A 9,013-nucleotide genomic window follows, 5' to 3' on the forward strand; every position below is an offset into this window, starting at 1 on the left:
TAGTTTTGTTGTTTATTTAAATCTAGAAAGAATATTCAACATATTCCGATAGATGCTGTCTCCTGTGTTGAGATTGTGTGTTTTGGTTAATACAGATTTTTACCAATTTTTTTTATTTGTATATACAGGCACTGGGAGCATCAAGAGTAGACTATGGGTCTGGTTTTCAGTAAAGACCAGTGGTTATCTATAGGGATGCAACAAACCCACTTTTTTGGCTTTGGCCGAACCCACCCTGAGGGATTCTGCCAAAACCCGAACTGAATCCTAATTAGCATATGCTAATTAGGATCGGGAAGGGTTAAAAGTTGGTGCGTGTGGCGAAAAAATTTTCCCTAAAGAAATTTAACCCTTTCCGAATGCTAATTAGGATTCAGTTCGGCTGGGACCATGGATTTGGTATTAAGTTCCTTGGTAAACTTTCTACCATCTTTTTGTGTATGCTGCCAATATTTTAACTTCTTTATTATAATACCTTATAACTTAATGAGCTCAGTTGGTTTAGGGGGAAGTTTTGTGAGCATGTGTTCAGGGGGCATTAGATGAGTGCTGACAATCAGCAGTTAACAGGTAAGTTCTTTAGGTAATACAGTAGCATTAACGAGCGGATGTGTAATGTTTCCTCGCCCTTACTATAACCAAGCTTTTCCACTTTGCTGAATGGCTGTTGCCTAAAATGTGAATTTGATAACTTGAAAGCTCCTTTTTTTCCCCAAAATGCTATGACTTTGAAAGGTGAAGCATCTATCCATGCATTTTTCTCCAACTCCATAATATAAGGGGCTCCTCCAAATAAAAACATTTTGCTTGGAATGGAATTCTAAGCCAATTTCCAATGAACATTAATTGAAGCTTTCCAATGGTTTTACCAGTTCTGTTCTTTCGTTCTGACTCTTAAAGGACAAGGAAAGGCTAAGTCACTTGGGGGTGCCAAAATGTTAGGCACCCCCAAGTGACTTTAATTGCTTACCTTGTACTCCGGGCTGGTGCCCCTGTTAGGAGAAAACCGCACCAGTCCGGGGTAGCTGTAGCACAGCGCTTCCTGCTTTGTTTTGCAACGACTAAACGGAAGGCGCATGCGCAGTATAGTGAAAAGCCGACTTCTCTGTTTAAGTTCGGCTTTTCACTCTACTGCGCCAGCAAAGCAGGATGGAGGAAGCGCTGCAGCTACCCCGGGCTGGTGCTGTTCTGTCTGAACAGGGGCACCAGCCTGGGGTAAAGGGTAGGTGATTAAAGTCACTTGGGGTGCCTATGTAATCTGTGAACAGCCTCTTTGAAATCTATCAATACCTGCCACACTGGTTGTCCAGAGGTTAATAGCAAGGCTGCAACATCTCCTACCTACACTCGCCCACCCCCCTCAGGAATTTGCCAGACATGCTCAGTTGTTCTAAGCTTAGATTACTAAACACACCCTCCAGTCTAGCAGCCAGTAAAGAGATGACATTGCTGGTTCCCATAGAAACTCAGCTCTAGCTGTCTGCTTCAATTTTTTTCTCTTTACCTTCTCTCCTGAGCTCGTGTGTTATTTGCTTTAGGAAAATGTGACTGCGCTGGCAAACCGAGGGGATAAATGCAGTACAAATTATGCCATTAGGCCGGGGGAGACATGCCCAACTGATATACATTGTAGGCAAATGTAGGCTTTACATGTTTTTTTTTTTTTTTGAGGAGCCCCTTTTAAATAAAAGTCATTCTAAGCTTGAAATAAAGAAAAGTTGGTGAGGTAATATTTTTGAGACAACATTTCAAAACAACAACAATGATGGTGATCGTAGACACTTGCCACAATGAAGAACTCAGACTCAGGCTACCACCTGACCCCCTCAAACACTCCAGGAATACTATTGTATTCATGCCTTCTAAGCTTCGAACTAATGCACATAGTAAAATCTATACAGTTCAATTAAATAAATAGATTTTTTCAATTATTGGGCATCCCTGGTGCTCACAAAAAAAATGTTGTCATTATTAAAAGCATGACGAGACTTGTTGCATTGTTCTGGCTCTAAATACTATTCACTCGACATTTGTGGTTCATCATTGGTTGATCTGTACTGAATTGCATGGTTAGTAGTGATACTTGCATATGTTTAGTGCTAGAGCAACCGTAAAACTTACTAAACGGAATTCTGGTTTTCAAGAAAGATGGAGTTGTAGTCAAATGTGGACATAAAAGATGCTTTACCTTTTGTCTAAGATTTAAATGGTATCAGTACTGAGATTAACTGGCCCCTGCATAGTTCCACCTCAGATTCAGGCTGTAATCCCCCTGTATTGTTTAAACATGTAATCCCCTGTATTGTTCACACCTTTTAATCCCTGCATGGTTCACACCTCAGGCTCAGACTGTAATCACCCACATTGTTCACCATGTCACACCACGGTCTGTAGGAGCAATGCCAGCATTGTGTTATTGTATGTACTGTGTATGGCACACACAGGCAGCATAGGGCAGACAGAGCATGGTGCACACACAGGCAGCATAGGGCAGACAGAGTACTGCCTGCATGTGCCATACTCTGCCTGCCCTATGCTGCCTGTAGGAGGTGAACCTGGAAGGGGTTTGTTCTGGGAGTTTGTTAGCAGTTGGAAATAGCCATTAAATGGTCCCTAAGGTGTGTAATTATGTGCTGGGGGTTGCTGTGCTATCCACAGGGGAGACGGCGGCATATGGATTTAAGGGTGTGTCTTTATATGACATACTATAATTCTTTCACATATGAATGATGGTTGATATCCCCACAGTGAGGACCAAGCATTTGGGTTTTTTGCTGCGCTACCACAATTGTGATAACATGGGTGTGGTTTAATAAAAGGGGAGTGGTCAAAACTGGCTTCCATTAGTGGCCCTCCACTATGTATGCTAGAGAAATTCCAGAAGTTGGACAGCACTGCTGTATATAGATGTGCCCAGTGTAAGAGACCGACAACTGGGCTATTACAGAGGGTAGCTAGATTATAAGCCTATACTTTTTATACACTTAGAAGGTACCTGTCCTTTATCATTGTATTTCACATATATTAAAGGGCAACTACACAAAACTGCTGATTTTTTATTTTTATCTTGGCTTTATATACACTGCATTATTACAAATTTATTACCACCACTATATACAGTGCCATTTGTGACATAAAATGAACCCAAACTGCAAAATATCTCCTGATTTCACAGCCAGCTGTATCAACTGCTTTTGACTGTTTAACTTAATATAAGGGATTAAGGGGAAAGTTCAGTTTGAGCAGGAATTGTGTAGTTATATCAACTTCATCCCTTTTAAGGTAGACTTATTTAAAATACACTTGCGCATATGATTAGTTATCTGTAAAAGTTTTCTTTACTGGAGCTTAGAATCCAGTGCAGTGTGTATTTCTGCTGACATGATCAGTTTTGTAGCATACATTTATCTAGAAGGGAAAACTGTCTGCAATATTTTTTGCAAAATGGCATTGCAGCAAAGGCTCCAGATATCGAGGCCTCTTACGGAGTTTCAATTAAACACATCTCTTTATAATGTCTACAAATGGAGCAAGTAGGTGTAAGCATAATTAGCTCATTACTGAGGCAGAGGTGCCATCTGTCACCTTTCTAGTCATAGCAATGGTAATAAATCAACTGTTTTAACCGTAAAGTTTTATTAAATAATATACACAATAATTAACTGCCAATGGACCCCTGGGGTCTCACTTGACCCATGAATGATACAAGTCACAGACCTCCAGATCAAGTTAATCTTACAAGCTGAGATACCAGAAACACATCAAATATCACTATTTAAATATAGCTGGTAGTTTTATGGTGTAAACTTTTCATAGAAAATATTGGGTCTAAAGCACACGTGAAAACCCCCACAAAAGAATGTAATCAGTAAACAGTTTCAGATATTTACATGCCTTCCACTCCTGTGTTAAAAGGTTAATAGTAAGGCGGCAGCATCACCTTAATCATTAAGGATTCCTTTTCTTCTAACCCACTCAGTTCCCTTCCTTAGGAATTTACTTTGGCTCTTGGATTACTGAGCATGATCAGATCTTAACTCCAACGCCTAACAGTCTAGCAGCCAATGAAGAGGTGGCACTGCTGGTATAGAAACTCTGCTCTAGCTGTGAACTCTACTGGCATAGCATGTTTTTTCTCCTAATCTCCTCTTCTGAGCTCCGCTTAACCACTAACAACTGAGCTCAGTCCAAGCAGAACTTTTTATCAAAGATAAATATATGCAATACAAATGGTGTAGTTTGGGTGGGGGAGATGTGCCTTGGTAGTAAAATGTAGGGTTTACATGTCCTTTAAAAAATGAAAATTGCATTGATCCTATCTACAGTAAATAGCTTAGTTAACAAACCCATAAGAGGATGTGTTCTTTAGTTATTTTTAGTGCCATTGTTATAATATTCTTAATTTGTGTTGGGAGAAAAACTATTTGTTAGACTATTTAATGGTACTGGAGAACCGCAACATCCCAGCATATCCTTGATAAGACTAATCAATTATTTTTGTGTATTTATCAATCTAGCTGACTTTGGATTGAATGTGATCTCGGAATACACATGGATGGTCTGATTGCACTGATTCAGTTGCTTGACCCACAGGCCAAATAAACAAAACACAAAGACAGTGAAATGTAGCAGATGTGCTACCTCTGCTTTTTCCTGACACTTCATGACTTCCTACCTTTATCAAGGTGCACGGGTTGATAGTTCTAGTACAAATTACTTCTCATGATAAAGCCAGTCCAGATCTCTAAAAAGGCAGTTTCTAGCACTTTCATCACTTGCTGCATTACATCTGCTATTACTCATGAGTTGCATTTAACCACTAGGTCCTTTCTATAACACCAGAGCTTATTTGATGCAGACTTCTGCCTCACTGACATTCCGGAATGATGCTCCCCATGCGATGCATAATTCTGTAGCTTAGGAATTGCTATCCTTAAAGGAACAGTAACCCCAAAAAATGAAAGTGTTTTAAAGTAATTTAAATATAATTGAATGTTGCCCTGCACTGGTAAAACTGGTGCGTTTTCTTTAGGAACACTACAATAGTTTATATAAGTAAGCTGCTCGGTAGCCATAGGGGCAGCCATGCCAGCTGGGCAAAAAAGAGAAAGGGCACAGGTTACATAGCAGATACAGTAACAGATAAGATGCCATTGTATTCTACAGAATTTATCTCTTAGCTGCTGCATAACCTGTGCCTTTTCTCCTTTTGAATGGCTGCCCCATGGCTATACAGTAGGGTGTTAATATAAACTATAGTACGGTTTCTGAAAAAAACACAACATTTACCAGTGCAGCAGTACATTACAGTTTAATTTCTTTGATATAATTTATTTTTTTAGTGTTACTGTTACTTGAATGGGTCACTAAACTCTGTATTCGTGGTACATTAGTATACAAGTGCAAGGCATAGCTTTGTTGTTTTTCTATATAGATTATAAGCATGCTCACTCTCTTGCTGTTATGCCTTTCCTTTTCATTACATTTGTTTTTAGCTGATGTTACCTTCTAAAAACGGCGTTATACACGTTATATAACGTTAAGGGTTATATAAAATGCTGCAGGTAAGTAAGGTTCAGGATAGTTGCCAAAAATAATGAATTCCTGTTAAAACAGAATCTGCTATATCAGTCAGCAATACTGTTATACAAGCAATACACTTGTATGCATATAGCATATAAAGAAATTAAATACTGCTTCTGCTATATACTGGGCTTGTGTTTTACTGACTCAGCATGACATCCACTGATGAGGAGGAGATTCTCTTTGTCTCCCCGGAGAGAATTTACCCAGTGCTGGTATAAAAAAAAAATTTATATTATTTTGACTTGACTTTTTTTCTACATGTAAATACCTTTTTGTGCAAGTTAGGGCTATGGCACTCACGGAGTTTAGACCATGGCAGTACTTTCTGGTATGTATGCCTCCCATACAAAAGCATGAGGAATACTCTACCTATGAAGAAGAAATGCAGAAGTTCCTTGCCATAGACAAAGCATTTCCCATGCGTTTCAGTAAGAAGCATTGACAGGCAATTAAGAGTTTGTTTGACTGCCACAGTTTTTCCTGAGCCCTACAGTGTTCAACATCCCTTGTTAATGCATTATGTTTGCATTCAACCATCCAGCCTCTGTTGGAGGTGTTCCAGTTCATCCCATGGATGTTCTGTTGGGTTGAATTTAGAACTCTGTGCCATCCAGTTATGTATTTCCACTCCATTAGCAGCAAAATAGTTCTGTATGAACCTTTTTTGTGCATGGAGGCATTATTGTGCTGAAAAAAGGAAAGGGCCTTTCCCAAACTGTTGCCACTAAGCAAGCACAGAGCTACAAAAATGTAAGTGCAAGGCAAGTGGTTGCCTGTACTGGAGCAAGGAGCCTTAGCCAAAACAATATAACAGACCATTATTCTACCAAACTTCACTATTGACAAATTCAGACAGTTTGTATTCATTATGCAACTGAAAAAGATGATTACTTTGGTATTCATATAGAGTGTATTTAAATGCCAATGTCTTTTGAAATAAATGTATAATGTTCTATATTCTGCCCCAGTTTGTTGTAGCATTCCAGGCAATTTTTTTTTTCTTAGTTCTTAATGTTATAATCTGTCTTTGCTGCCTATTGTTTGATATGTATATCCTCCTCGTTGGGGACAAGCTAAGGCATCGATTGTTTGTAGAAACAGAAAATAGCATTTAGAAAATTTTCCTAAGAGTTTTTGTTTTGTGAAGAAATATGGTGGTGCAGTCACAGAATTGCAAAAAAAGATCAAGTTCCTTTGAAAAGTGTATGGCATTTATAACCAATGCTATTCTTCTCAGCCAGCTTAAGAGCCAAATTGACTGTGACAGGGCCTGATATGAAGACAGTTCGTGAATGGAGAAGTCATACAACAGAACTGATATTTGTCACTGACTTAACTCCTAGAGGAGGTATTAAAACCAAAGAGTGTGGCAGCTGTTCTAGTTAGCTCAGCAAAAACATTTAAGATTACACCACACTCACTTCAAACCATAATGTAAAAAATGCAGCAAGCTGTGTGGTCATTAGCAATACTTCTACAAATAAAAGTTATAGTACTCCATTAGTATAAAATAAAGCCACAAAATCTGACAACCCAATGACCAGAAGAGCAGGAAGTGAAGAGGGGCGTGAGGGCCTTGATAAAGGGCCCAGGGTAACCTGATATGTTGCAAGCTCTTTTGGGCAGGGACCTCTTCACCTCTTGTATCGGTTATTGATTGTTTTATATGTTACTCTGTATGTCCAATGTATGAAACCCACTTATTGTACAGCGCTGCGGAATATGTTGGCGCTTTATAAATAAATGTTAATAATAGTATACAGTATTATATATTTATGTGGGCTGAATAAACCACACAAACCACTGGAGTACTGCTGTTATTTTATACTTACACTATAAAGGTATAAGGTGTATAATTTGGGCCTTTTCATTTTTTTCACAAATGTGGTGCGTCTCTGAATCAGGCTGAGGTAATCTGGTACCAGGGTACCCAGACTCTTTCCAAGCACTCAACCAAGCACTAAAACTAACATTCAGATTGAAAATGCCTAAAAATAACAAATGTTTTGGCCATCAATAATTGCCAGACAACAATCGTACAAAAGTTACCGTATTTTTCGGACCATAAGACGCACTTTTTTTCCCCCAGAAGTGGGGGGAAAAAGTCCCTGCGTCTTATGGTCCGAATATAGCCTACAGATATACTTTAAAAAAATGTTTTTACTTGCCCGTGTGGTCTCCGTGCAGGGCCCTCCTCTATTTACCGGCGCTTAGCTCTAGCGCTGTGCGCATGCACAATGACACGCATGCCCATACGCATGCGCACAGCGCCAGAGCTAAGCGCCGGTAAATAGAGGAGGGCCCTGCACGGAGACCACACGGGCAAGTAAAAAACCTTTTCTTAAAGTATATCTGTAGGCTATATGCTGGTACAGATGGGGGCAATATGTTGGGTGCTGCTGGTACAGGTGGGGGGCAATATGTTGGGTGCTGCTGGTACAGGTTGGGTTTTAATGCACATAAAATATTTTAGGACACTATTTGTTTCAGAATCTTTTTTTCTTCATTTCCCTTCTCTAAAAATTGGTGCGTCTTATGGTCCGGTGCGTCTTATGGTCCGAAAAATACGGTATATCCTAGAAGTACATTGCCACCCATGTACGTCGTCAGACAAGCAATACCTGCACATAAATTATCCTTATCCGACAGAAATCGGATCAACTACACAACCGTTCATCATGGTATGAAAATTGTCAGGGTAATAATCTGGATCCCACACGTGCTCTGACAATCACTCAAAACTTTGTTTCATATGATTATATCGGTGCGCCTATGGCCAGCTTAAGGTAATAGAACGAGTGCAAAAGAGTAGCAGTAAAATAATACTTTGTGCAGCTTTGCATTCTGCCAGTTCAAATGGGATAAATAGACAAGAGTATTGTTTTTCTTACTGCCTGCAAAGTAAATACATCCACACATTTTACAGGATCTGCATGAATCTATTGATTCCATTAAAAAATAAAGCAAAAGGGTAATTTCCTATGGGTGATACCAAGCATTTTATTGAAAAAAATGGTGGAGACAGAACACCTTATACTCTATACACATAGGGGCACATTTACTAAGACACGAATCTGAACCGAATTGGAAAAATTCCGATTTGAAAACGAAAATTTTGCGACTTTTTCGTATTTTTGCGATTTTTTCGGCGTCTTTACGACTTTTTCGTTACCAATACGATTTGCGCGAAAAAACGCAAGTTTTTCGCAGCCATTCCGAAAGTTGCGCAAAATCGCCCGATTTTTTCGTAGCGTTAAAACTTGCGCGAAAAGTTGCGCCTTTTTCGTAGCGTTAAAACTTAAAAGGTGCGACGTTTCGCGCAAGTTTTAACGCTACGAAAAAAGCGCAACTTTTTGCGCAAGTTTTAACGCTAAGAAAAATCGCCAGATTTTGCGCAACTTTCGGAATGGCTACGAAAAACTCGCGT

Source organism: Xenopus tropicalis, chromosome 2, assembly GCF_000004195.4.
Source record: "Xenopus tropicalis strain Nigerian chromosome 2, UCB_Xtro_10.0, whole genome shotgun sequence".
NCBI lineage: Eukaryota > Metazoa > Chordata > Amphibia > Anura > Pipidae > Xenopus > Xenopus tropicalis.